Here is a 13,683-nt window from a genome sequence, read left to right as displayed (position 1 = left end):
ACAACACAACAATCTGCACAAACTTCACTACACTGCAACAAAAGCACACAACGACTACCGACCATAAAACACCCCAAGCCCAGCCAACGGACCCACCGGGCTGAGGCTGCTAACAGCACATCACTGCTCTCCTACACTTTTCCAGCTTATTCCCACTGACTCACCCCCCACCCCTTCCCTTTTTCAGATCCGCCAGAGCACCAGGGCACCACTCCGGTGGTGATAGTGCGCGGTACAAATATCCTTTAACATTAACATAAGAGCTTGTTTCTATGAAAGGTTTTGCAGTTTGTGACTAATTATTGTATTCAAGGTATCCAACAATTTCCTTGGGAAGTTTTGTTTTGATCTGGCAAAGTCACTTTGCCAGGTCACACTTGCTGCCAAATGAACACAGCCCTCACAAGGATATCGCAGGGCACAAACATATCAAAATCAGACTGGAGCTTGCCATAATGCGACTGAGTGACAGTCACATGCAGACGGGTGAACGCTGGCACGTGTGATCATGCTGTGCATGGGCTGGAGTGCACCAGTAATTGCAGACCCCAGTGCCGCTTCTGATGTCATGCACTGTCCGCTGTAAACATAAACCTAATTCCCTGGCACCCTGCTCATCCCTCCACTTAACTGTTCTATTGTTGTGATGCGTTTATACATGCAACCGGGATGTTCACGCTGAGGAAATGGAGCTTAAAGTGCACCAGGGTTATTTCCAGGCACATTGTCAGTGATTTGAGCCCGGATTTGCTGTCATTCGAACCACTCAGGGGCGATTCATATCTTTCAAAGGCTAATCTCCAGCGAGGCTAGACTAAGAGCCTCATTTACGATTATGTGCACGCCATCATCGAGCCATTTTTAAGTTCTATGCTTTCCACCAATGTAGTCATACACTGGACTTTTCTGGCATCGTTTCGATAGTTTTGCCCGAATGTTGGCAAACAGCCTGTATAATACAAAGAGACAAAAAACATTGATTTGGCATTTCCTTCCTGTAGACCATTCATCCAATCAAGTTTTTGCCTGACCTTTACGTGACGCTGTCAGGCAGACCTTGATTCGATTAATAATCCTGTCACTTCTTTCATAAAACTACCTGCCAAAATATGCTCTTTTTCTCAAAGTGGGAATAAGGAGTTGTAAAGTTTTTCAATGTGTCCAAGTCGACGGAGCAGATCTTTTAATCATGGTTATTACTTTCCACTCTGAGATGAGTAGTGCATTATTTATTATTTATAAGTGCCCCAGGGTACACATAGAGAAGCGGGGATGGGCGGGCTACCCATTTGTGGCGCGGGAATCCTTACGAACTCTGCCCATGTCAATCCTATGTGAGTGCCTTGGGAATACAATGGAGCTACCCTATGCTCTAAAAGGAAAATGCTGCATATCCACTGCGGCTTCTGAGTAAAGACTTACTTTGTGGAAGTTTCATTAGGGCCTCATTGCAGTCTGGGACATGTATGAGGGTAAAATGCTGCTGGCTGTGATTACCACCACGACCACAGGTACTTGAACATATCCACGCATTTACTGAAATAACATCAACCCAGTGGTACCTGCTGGAAATAATGCAGAAATAACATTTGCTGTTATTGTTTTTTTTAATGTCCATTTCCACTTCATATTGATGGTGGAACTGGATAGTGTATTGTAGTGGTTTATAACACTACTGCATTGTTTGCAATAAACAAAAGGATACAATCTGACCCTCTTTCGCATCACAGGTGAAATGTATTGGGCGTGTCCACAACAGTCGTGACTGTTTTGCAGGTAAGCTGTGGCACTTCTTTGTTATACTGCAAGAAAACATTGCAACTATTTGTATGTCATTTTACAATGCTGGCATATCTCGTAAGTGCAGTTGTAGCATAATGAACGTTTTACAATAGTAATTATGTCATATACTGCAGTAACCCACATTATGCAAGAGTGTGAATGATGCAGGTATTTACTGTGAGCATAGGCATCAAGAAAGTGCTGTATAGTGGTAATGCTGGCTTATATTGTGAGTGCAGCATCAGGAACGTTTTACAGTGGCAAAGCAATCACGGGCATCATGAAATTGCTATAGGATGCTCCTGTGCACTCTTGGTGACCTGACGTCTATTGGATCTTTTCATATGTTATGGCCAGGTCCTCCCCTTCTGATATGGGTTACCTTGATAGCCTTCATCTGTTACTAGCAGTCCAAAATGCACGCCGACTGGCTATCGTGGAGAAGTATCTCTCAATCAGATGAGAGCCGGCAGCCGCTCTGTTTCCAGAGCTTTCTCCTCTTACCACCCCGCTGTCGTTTTACATGACTCCATTATGGAGCCTTCTGGTAAAGGACTCCCTACAGAAACACCTTTGCCCATGTTACAGCCAGAAGCTTTAGACCAGCCCCATCCCTTACCATCAATATCTCCACCTAACGATCTGCTCTTCTCACCAGTTACATGACAGACTGAGAACGAAGTAACCATCCTGCTACATGACCGGCTAATCTTCCCCACACCTCTGGCCGTAAAACACGCTACAGACAATAACCTAGCACCCCTGCGCAACTGGTCAGAACTCCAGTCGCTAATCTTCCTGAGAAACTGCCTAGCATTAAAAGGCAAGCAGCAACAAATCTAAAATGCACACTATTAAACACACGCTCTCTCTCCCAAAACATGTGGCTAACATTCGAGATTACATTATTGAGAAAGACTTGGATCTTTTGTGCCTTACTAAGATATTGACCAACAAATTCAGTGGCCCAATAATTACTTTAGGCTCACCTGCAGGCTACACTACAATCTGTCAGAACCGCACCTCAGGTCATGGGGGATTGATGGGCATTATTGCCAACGATCACTTCAAACTCTTTCGATCTACCTGTTCCTGTGCTAACTGCAAAATTCTGCATATTGAAAGGACACCTACGCAGCATAGTTGCATTTACTTTGTGTTAGTCTACCGCTCCCCCTTAGACATGCCTAGCTCCGAGAATGACCTTGTTCAAATCCTTAATGGACTACATAGCCCACATGCTGTGGGATTTCAATAGATGGCGTAATGACAGTCATGCTATATAACATAGGTCAAGCTCAGTCTTTTTTGTTGATGAGGGGACTGTGTTATAATAGAGCAAAATTCATATCAACTAATGGGTGAAACACAGACTACCCCTGTCTCCTGTTTTCGCAAATGTACTTAAGTACCACACTCTATGGCATATAAGTCATCATGTCATATTCAAATTGCTTTGAAATCACCCCACTCAGAGTTCTCATCTCAAGATAAACGTAAAATCATTTAATTTTTATCAAAAATCATTATTACATTTTATTTTATAAAAAAAAGCATATCTCACAACTTATGTTTCAAAAGGTTATCAGTAAATCATTTCTTCTCTCATCTGTTCACAGTATTTGTTAAACTAATCATAATATCTGCAAAAACTTTCATTCCAAAGTTACAGGAAAACATGAGATTTTTTTTTCAAACTAAAGTATCCTCGGATGTTGTGTCAATGCGTTTCGGCATATTCCCGTGGAATAAACCCCATCCTCGAAAAAGATTTTCCAGAGGCCTTCATCAGGACAGATAAAGTTTTTCATATTGATAGTTGATAACACTTGTAACCCTTGGTCTTGTGTTATTCTAAAAGATATAAAAAGGAGAAGGAGAAATGAGTGAGTTGTGTGAGCAGTCTGGCTAGAACACTGCTGTTGGCGAGAGTGGAACATGTCTACTGACCTTATTTGGCAGACTTGATACAGGGACAGCTGTTTGGCAATTCCTTATTACTTGTGCCACGTCTTGTTACCCTGTTGGATAAACATACAGGTGGTCTATTATAGACATTCCCATTTATGGGTAAGTGCACTTAGCAGTACTTCATGGTAATTGACAGCAAATCAGTGGCACCTACCTGGTGTTCACCTTAAAGTTGGTTTTGGACCCATTTCCATGTTTCAAAAACAACTTCTGTGTGATTTCTATGGACAGAAAAAGAAGGTTTACCCCTAATTGTCCTGAAATGGTCAACATATTTATTAGATAAACACACATTGGGCCTCATTACGACCCAGGCAGAGGACCATGGTGCTTTTAGCACATGGTCCATGCCGGTGTCCGCCATGGTGGAATGGGGAATTACCACCCCATTCCGAGGTTGGCACGGCGGTAATTCCCCATGCCGCCATGGCCCTTCCCCATTCCCATTTTTGCCCCATAGGGCTCAATGGGAATGGTGAAGGCGATAATTACGCTACGCCAAGGTCCCTTTGCGGCTCCTTACTTTAACGGCTAGTAAAACCAGCCGTTAAGGTCGGGTCCCGCAAATGGACCTCGTGATTAGGCGCTAAGTGTTTAACGGTGCCGCAGCCTTTTACGGCGCCGTTAAACACTTAGTGCCAGGGTCGTAATGAGGCCCATTGTTTACTATTGTGCAATTCACGAAGTATTGCCACTTTACCATATCGCTGCATCTCTAATATTGCGGAGCACCATTATTTTCATTAATGGAAACAAGTTTTATTAAAAGAATTTGAGAAAAAAGATATTATATTTCACGGTATATGGCCAAATGGCCGCGTGACTGCATCTCTAATGTTGCACAGCATCATAGTTTTATTCGTGCAGAAAAAAATTGTGCAAACTATGTTGAAATGTGAAAAAAGCTTTTCACATTAGATGTATCCTTCATAATATGCATGCAGAATTAGCCAATGTCAGGAAACCCAGTTTTGGGTCGCGTATTGCCATGCTATTTGCCAGCATTAGGGCTAGCCTCTGCTCTTTCTTAGTTCTTACTTGGGGAGTGAATGCATGTGGCTGAGCCCATACAGAATTTTACGTGTGAGTGACCAATTTCAAAATGCATTTAAACATGTAGTCTGCCGGTACTGAGGTGAATACCCCTTCCCTCGCAGGCGTATTACACCAATGGCCCTCATTCAGAGTTTGGAGGTAAGGGAAAAATGATGCCGGTAAAGAATTACCGGCATCGCTTAACGCTACGGGCTATTCTGACCAACCAGACCGCTATTTACGGCATCGTAAAGTACGATGCTATAAATAGCGGTCTGGGCGCGTGTGCGCAACACGCCATGCCGGCATTAGCGGCATGCCATAAACTGGAGAAGATCACAAGTGATGCGGACATGCAAATAACGGCCTCCTGAAGGCCCAAAAAGTGCATACCGGCATGGTGTAAATACCGGCATCGCCGACCAGGCGTTAAGAACCCTGAGCAGTGTTTCTAAGTGCCACAGGTGCACACAATCAGCAAAGGTGGAGGCAATGGAGTCAGGGCCAGTACAAAAGGAGCACACCCACACACCACACCGCCTCCCACACCAAGATGATACCAATAGTAGTAGCATTACTGGAGCTGGAGGCCCTGCTTGCAATGCCTCAACAACAACAACAGCTGCCACCACAGAGGAGACGCTGGAGGAGAAAGAGGTTGAGACAGGCCCAGCATGCCCCACCAGTGCAGCCACCGTTACCATGCCAGCAGCCCCCAATCCCTCTCATCAGAGCCACTTCAACCTAACACCTGAGCAGATCCACACCCTGTACCGGCTTGACCGTGACACCATCACCACCATAGTGGACCTGATACAAAACGACATAGTGAGCCTCATAGAAATATGCACCGCCATCCCTCCTCTACTGAAGGTAGTGTCTGTGCTCCACTTCCTTACCACAGGCACCTACCAGCACACAGTGGGGCACATGCATGGCATATCACAACCCTTATTTTCCCGGATACTGAACCAAGTGTTGGATGCCCTCCTCAAGCACACAAGGGACTCCCCAGGAGATTTTCGATACAAAAGTTGCCTTCCATGGCAGGCATGCCAAATTGTGTAGGTGCCCTCGATTGCACGCATGTAGAGATGGTGGTCCCGCATGCCATGGAGGCGGTGTATCGCAACCGCAAGCAATACCACTCCATCAATGTGCAGATGGTATGCAACGCCAGCAAGATCATCACACATTGCTGTGCCCGATATACCGGATCAACTCATGACTCTTTGGTACTGCGGAACTCCACGCTACCAGGCTACATGGAGCGACATGCTGGATGACGTGTCTGGCTGCTTGGTGAATTGCCTGACTGGGCCATGGCAGTGCATCGAGGTTGTGAGGTTGGTGGCTGCATACTCCACCTGGCTGGGAAGGGGGGGGTGCATACTCCACCTGCCTGGGAAAGGGGGGATGTATACTCCACCTGGCTGGGAAGGGGGGTGTGTGCATACTCCACCTGGCTGGGAAGGGGGGGGTGCATACTCCACCTGGCTGGGAAGGGGGGGTGCATACTCCACCTGGCTGGGAAGGGGGGGTGCATACTCCACCTGGCTGGGAAGGGGGGATGCATACTCCACCTGGCTGGGAATGTTGACATCAGTACACGATGTGCACATCACCAAACACTGTGCCCCAAAGCAACTGAAATGGTACATGACAACCATATCCCATAGTGATGAAGTAAGGCCGACACCTATCACTACATGACTAACAGGTAACCAGCCCACATACCACAACACATGCACCACTCATCACCGGCCCTCACACACCGTAAGGTCATCCTGCACTATGCACTGCATATGCACTATGTTGCTGTCCCCAGCATATAACCACACAAGACAGTCATCCCTGGGAGTGCATTGAACTGAGTCAACCAGGGATACCACAGTGTGTAACTGGTTTGGCACAACCAGAGGAGTGCTGCATGTCACCATGGAACTGATCAGTGCAGAATGCCCAATATAGTACTGACTACAGCCAACGCTCCCTACTACCAAATCCCACAGAACACAACTCATCACTGATTTTACACCAACACTGCTGTATGCATATACGATGCACGTGCAATAAGAGGTGAGTGCACACCATGACCCATCTTGAAGATGCAACCCACCCCATTAGTCCATTGCACAGGATACATAGCGGGACCAGAAATGGGGTCAATGCATCCAGGGACATGCGCACGTGGGCACAAATTACCTGCAGCCATGTGAGACTAGTACAGTTGTCCAACATGAATGTGCGAACATTTACCTTCATTCCCCTCTCATGCAGGTGATGGTGGCTATCCCTTGAAGCCATGGCTCATGACCCCTGTCTGAAAACCCACAGAACATGCACGAGGAGGACTACAATCATTCCCATACCCGTACACATGTGGTGATTGAGCAGACCTTTGGCCTGTTGATGGCACGATTTTGCTGCCTCAGCCGGTCGGGTGGGGAACTCCTCTACAGCCATGAGAAGGTGGCCAAGATCACCATGGCATGTGTAATGCTGCACAATATGTGCATCCATCAGAACGTGCCCCTGCCCCTTGACATGGAACTGCTACCACCTGATGATGATGAAGGGGAGGAGGAAAATGTGGCAGGACATCATCATGGTGCCGATGCACAGGAGGGACATGCTGTGCGGCAGTCAGTGATCGCACAATATTTCTGACACGCAAGTCAGCAGAGGGTGACATAATGCTAGGACATAGGGCACTGGGCGTGGGGATACATGTACACTATGCACTGTGCAAGATTAAAAGACACATGCGCAATGATGAATGTCCACTCTGTATTTTTTTTGTAACACAACCGGTGTATTGGAAGTGAAAATATGAATGTGAAAAACAAACCCTCCACCACCCTCGCCCCCTTCCCCCTCCCCCCACAACTCCCCCACACACCCTCACCCCCCACCCCCTCCCACCACAACAACCCCACACTAGTCCCATAGGATCCACATAGCCCACATGAGACTGCCAGTATAGTCACTCTGTGCTCCCGCAGCCAGGGGGAGGCATGTACCCTCGGCGCGACCCACGGAGAGGGCTGGTCTGAGTGGAGTTACTAGTGGACGGTTTGTCCTCATGCTGAGGCTGTTGGCCAGGAAGAGCAGCCTCCAAAGCATCAGCTATGCGGCCCAGCACCTCGCAGAGGCGGGTTGTGTTGTCGGTGATCGACTGGCCCAGTGCCCTCAAATCCGCATGCCACTCCTCCCTGGCCTGCCGATTGTCCTGCACAAACTCAGATATCAGGGCAGAGAGCTGTTCAGCCCGCTGGTCTCCAGCGGCTGAACCAGTGGCCCTGCTGGGGATCGGGCTGCCATGTCCTGCCGGCGCATCCTCAACGGGACTGTATACGGGACTGCCATGTCCCTGTGTCTGTTCTTGCACAGATTTCTCTGCTGTGTTGTCATCACCAGAGTCACTGAAGGTTACCTGGTGGGTTGACAAATCTGCAGGGGTGTGGACAACTTCCACAGAGTCGTGCTCAATGGTGCCCCAGATATTGTTGGGGCTGTCCTCAAGTGCGAAGGGGGGCTGTGGCTGCCACCTTCCCAGCCACACTGGACTCCTCCGACCGTGGCGTTGGGCAGGTGTCTGCGGCAGTGCAGGGAGGGGTGGGGGAGCGGGTGGGGTTGGTGAGCCTGCCATGGGCCTTGCTGGTGCTGGTGGTGTATGTACCAGTGGTGTCTTCCTCAATGGAACACGGCCGCCCCTGCCTTGGCCCCTGGAAGTGGAGGGACGGTTGCTGTCCTGGTCCTCACTGTCATGCTCACTGCCTGTAGGGATGAAAGAGAGGGACTTCATGAGTGATGCTTGGATAGCCAGCATACATACATTGGTACGATTGCACATCCACACAATTGTGGGTAATCGGCATTTGTGTAGGGAACGGCACGTCATTCCATACATGGGTGGTAAATGCAGGCATATGTCGGTGTCACTCATGTTGGCCAGGTACTGTGCTGTCTAACATGCACACCGTTTACATCAACGACCCTGTGTGCCTCTTGGAATTTGCAACTTTGTGTGGTATGTGTCATGTACGTTACGGCCTTGCACAAGACACTGGCTTGGGTCTCACTTGCTTCAGCATAATTTACAGGGGGTGTGTGTGTGGCGGACCATGGCGTCACTCTTTGCCCAGACGTTAGCAGTGATTTCATCACATTTGCCTTAGCAGTATTTACTTTGGACACTCACCTCCATCAAAGTATGACGTGGCGCCACACTCCATTTCTCCGACCACTTCAATGGATTCTGCCTCTATCATGCCCGCACATGTCTCCTCCCACGGCATGAGCTTTATTGGAGAACTTGGTCCTCCTCCGGTCTCCAAGGCCTGGGTTCGGTTTGCAGAAAGGATGCTCCACACCCTCAGCCACAGGTCATCCCACCTTTTGCGGCAATCCTTTACTGTGCGGGGGGTGTTGCCCACTGTGCTCACCTTGTGGCAAACTAGTGCCCAGATTTCTTTTTTTTTCAACACCACCTCCCTCCTCATGTTGCTGCTAAACACAGTCCCAGCATGCTCGTGTAGGGTGTCTACCAGCATTCGTAGCTCATCTGGGCTGAACAGCTCCTTTTGGAGGCGGGCAGATACCTTCTTTGGTGCTTTGGGCTTTCCTGGGTGGTTGTAGAAACTTTCCGGTCGATCACCAGTGTGCCAGGGGTCCTGTGTGGTGAGGATGGCGATGGATTGTGTTTTTAAAGATGGCCGCCACGCTCCTTCCTGTTCCTGTGCAATGACGCTTATTTCCGGTTCCGCTATTTAACGGTGACCGGAAATAGCGGTGACCGTAATTTACGGTGTCCGCTATTTGCGGTCACCGCTAATGCCGCGTTGGGCTATGGCGGTAGTGTTGTCTACGGTGTGATTCATGCCGGTAGGGGCTTTTTGGGGCCCTTTTGCGACATGGTGCTAGGTCCATTACCGGCATGGCGCAAAGCTCGTGCCCGCGAAGTCGTAATAGTCCACTTTTAGCGGCCTGCAGCCAGCTCGGAAATTCTATTTCCGCCATGCCATTAAGGGACGGTACTTACCTCCAAACTCGGAATGAGGGCCAATGAATAAGAATAATTGACCAAATGGATGGTCTGTCGAGTGAAAAAATAAATGATGTTGGACTAAGTCAATGAACAAGTGCTAATTCTACAATAGGGAACTAATCCAAAGAAAAGAAAATTGTCGGTAGTGTCCGGTGTGGTGTAGTTATTGAAAAGTATAAACATACACAAGATGTGCAAGTCGGTGTAGACTACACCTTCAACCTAATAGTACTGGATTGAAAAAATGCTCATGATGAATTATCCAAAATGTACCCTCAATACATGAATTGTCAGATGCAGTGCACAGAATAAGAATTGATAAGAATTGAAACACATTACAGAAAAACGTACATCTCATGATCTGAATTTAAACCTTGCATGGTAGATCGTAAATGAAAGAAAAGTTTGCATTCCATCTGATGCAGTTTTAGCTGAATGTTCCCACCTATTTTTCCCCTTTTGGCTTTCATTAGTCCAATAAAACGTAAAACATCTTTATTGCCCAACTGATGTTCTTGTTGCCAATGCATGGCTAATGGTAATCTGCGTTCTGGATTTCTTAAACTTGCTAAATGTTCCCCGATTCGTATTCTCAACTGCCTGATGGTGCTGCCAATGTAGAGTTTACCACATACACATTTAATGGCATATACCACACAGCATGTTTTACAATGAATGAAGTTATTAATCTTGATAGAGATACATATCCATCCAAAATAAACCTGACAATTGTCATGTGCATATTTGCATAAGTTACAGTTGCTGCACTTGAAAAAACCTCTCTTAGTTTGCAACCAATTCTTATAAGAATACTCATTTGAAATAGCAAGAAAAGACAATCTCAATTTTTGTTTTCTTGTAGGAGCTCCAGTGTATGTGAATTTAGGTCAATCTGACAAAAAGGGCGCAAGATCTTTGTCCAATTTCAATATGTGCCAGTGTTTAGCAGCCAATTTGTATAAGGTGGAACAATCCTCGGAGAATTGGCTGATAATAGAAATATGTTGAGGCTGAGTGTTATACTTGCTTTTATCAATCAAAAGTTCAGATTGTATCACATCTGCAAATTTATCTGCAGCCCTTTTGATAAAATCAGAACGATAACCTCTATTCAGAAAGTGCTCAGTAACAATAGCCCATTCTTTGGCATAGTCACATTCACGACTCCAATTCCTTCTAGCCCTATAAAATTCTCCCTTTGGTATATTATTGATCATACTTTGTTGATGGTTACTTTTAGCATATAACGCCAAATTATCAGTTTGCGCTAAGTGTTGGTATGAATTTGATCATCCACAATGAAAATATGCAGATCTAAGAAATCGATCTGTGACGAACTAGCCTGTCCCGAAAGTGTGATACCAAAGGAGTTGTTAATAGTATGTATTACAAAATTGTCAAAAGAGTCCTGTGATCCCTTCCAGATAATTAAGGTGTTGTCTATGAAATGTCTCCAAGCAATCAAATTGTGACAGAATGCCTCTTGATTATAGATGTGGATCTCTTCATATTGTGCCATAAAAAGGTTGGCCAGAGACGGCGCAAACTTAGCCCCCATGGCCACCCCTTTGGCCAGTAGAAAATATTGATCATTGAATAAGCAAACATTTTTACATAAAGTCAAATCTAAAAAGCTTTTGAGCATTTTGACATGTTGCCAATATGATGCTGATGAGTTATGAAAAATATAGTCTACTGTCTTTAAAGCCAATTCATGGTCAATACTTGCGTATAATGCAGTCACATCTAATGTTGCGAGCAACAAATCTGACTGCCATTCGAGGGTTTTCAGGAATTGTAGGACATGAGTGCTCCAGAACAAAGGGTGTTAACCGCTTTGCGTGAGAGCTGGGATGGGGCATTACAAAGTGAAAAAAGGCTGTGAAAAATGGGGGGAGGAGTGAAAATTGGGAGAAGGAGTGTGGTGCCAAAGAGGTGGGAGGGTGTTTTGAGGGTAAAACCTCCAATTTAAAAAAGGGCAAAAAAATACTCCAAAAATGAAAAACGAAATAAAGGAAAAGTAAAGTATAGCCCGTTCTGATTAAAACGCAATCAGAATGTATGACATGTAACCGACCGCAGGGATGCGGTCAAGTTATCAACAACATCTGGAAGAAATGAGGACAGGAATTCCGTAAAGCATCTTCTGCCCGAGGTTCAACTAGATGAGAGGATGGCTTCATCTTCATGGCTTTTTCTCTCCCTTGGTTAATTGGCGCAAGGAGCAGGAAGGTTGCCATCATGGCTTAAATTCGAACTGCCCTCGATTGAAAGTTGCCACAGCTCTGATTCACTTTTTCTCTTCCACATAAGAGCTTTGTTTTTATGAAAGGTTTTGCAGTTGGTAACTGATGATTGTATTCTAGGTATCTAACAATTTCCTTAGGAAGTTTTGATCCGGCAAAGTCACTTTGCCATGTCACACTTGCTGCCAAATGAATAGTACTGCACTCTCCCCTTCAGCCCTCACATGGATCTTGCAGGGCACAAACATATCAAAATCAGACTGCAGCTTGCCATGATGCGACTGAGTGACAGTCACATGCAGATGGGTGGACGCTGGCACATGTCAAAGTAGACTGCGAACGGTTAATACAAACACACCATTCAGTCACAACCTCGTCATTTGAGCTATGTATCTACAATGTATTTCAAAATTAGGTTTATTATAGAAGGGTGCCCGTAAGACTATCAGTCCCAATCTATCTCGCACTCATTTAAAAGGCAACCGATTAGGGAGACCGGGTAAAAATGCCCCATTTTAACTTGATGACTTTCTCTATTGGGACCGGCTGTATTTTGAAAATTGTCTCATACGCCCAAACAGCACCATTCTTAACTCGGTAGAGAAGCAGATTTAGACCCATATTGTGTTCTACTACATACAAACTCTAGTGCCTGATACTACGGCTCATTCTGGAACCTTTGGCATTATCTGAGTTCTAACTCTTTACATTTCTTTCTCCCGTGTGTGAGAGTTTTCTGGGCGGCTTCACTTACTTTAAACTCGCAGAGCATGCATTATGCCTTCTAACACTGCGAGCCCTCGTTGTGCCTCGTAGGCTCTTGTTGTCGGGCAATCCTCGTTCAAAAAGTCAGAACACCTCAAAAGTAAACAGTCTCCTCACTGGCAGTGTGCTTATACAGCTGGACTGCTCTGTACCGCTGAATACCCAAACACGAATATGGAACAAAAAAGTGGCGTTACTTGCATGCATCGTTACTGCCCTGCTGCCGTCTAGTTCTAAAAAATAGGATGGAGGGCAAGTTCATGAAAACGCGGCGTCACTGACTTCAGCTACTAGAGACTTACTAGAGTTTTATTGCGGTCCTCTTGTCGTTTTCATATCCGGCGTGAATGTGCGTCTTCAGTCACCTGATTCATTGGTGCTAACGACAGGGACGGCTTTTAAAGTGTAGCTCTTGTCTCAGCTGGCTGTAATTATACCACTTGACACTATCTGTCCAATCTACCGGAATTCAACCTGCAATGTCTTTTCTGAAAGGCGGAGGCCGCGTCATGACTGCTTAGCATTCAATGTTTTTAATGTGTAACTATAGTTATCGGGGACCTTACAGCTATTAATTAATTGCTGTTTTCTTATGGTAAAGCCTTAATTTACAATGCATACACTAGGAGAGAAAGGAAACCATATCATTGCGTGGCCGACTCCTAACACGTGGGAGTACGTGAAACGGCTGCTGAGGAATTTAATTAAACGCAAGTGCCTCACAGTTAACATTCCTAACGCCATCGCGCCCTCAAAGGCACTCGCTCCATGGTGCTTATAACAGATTCTACAGTCCAGCACGATAAAGGAAATGGCAGCCCTCTCAAAATAGCG

At 46.1% G+C, this 13,683-nt stretch overlaps 1 long non-coding RNA gene across 1 annotated transcript; it reads right to left on the bottom strand.

The window, feature by feature from the left end:
- Nucleotides 1–3,340: 3,340 nt before the first annotated feature.
- Nucleotides 3,341–13,263, bottom strand: LOC138515545 (uncharacterized). Its single transcript, XR_011282065.1, has 4 exons — nt 13,152–13,263; nt 3,908–3,974; nt 3,733–3,803; nt 3,341–3,636 (listed from the first exon to the last, which is right to left on the bottom strand). It is a non-coding gene; the product is annotated as an uncharacterized lncRNA (long non-coding RNA).
- Between the last annotated feature and the right edge of the window lie 420 nt (nt 13,264–13,683).

This window comes from Ambystoma mexicanum, chromosome 6q (genome assembly GCF_040938575.1).
Source record: "Ambystoma mexicanum isolate Mex_15411 chromosome 6q, UKY_AmexF1_1, whole genome shotgun sequence".
In the NCBI taxonomy this organism is placed as follows: domain Eukaryota; kingdom Metazoa; phylum Chordata; class Amphibia; order Caudata; family Ambystomatidae; genus Ambystoma; species Ambystoma mexicanum.
This window is presented reverse-complemented; position numbering and strand designations above follow the sequence as displayed.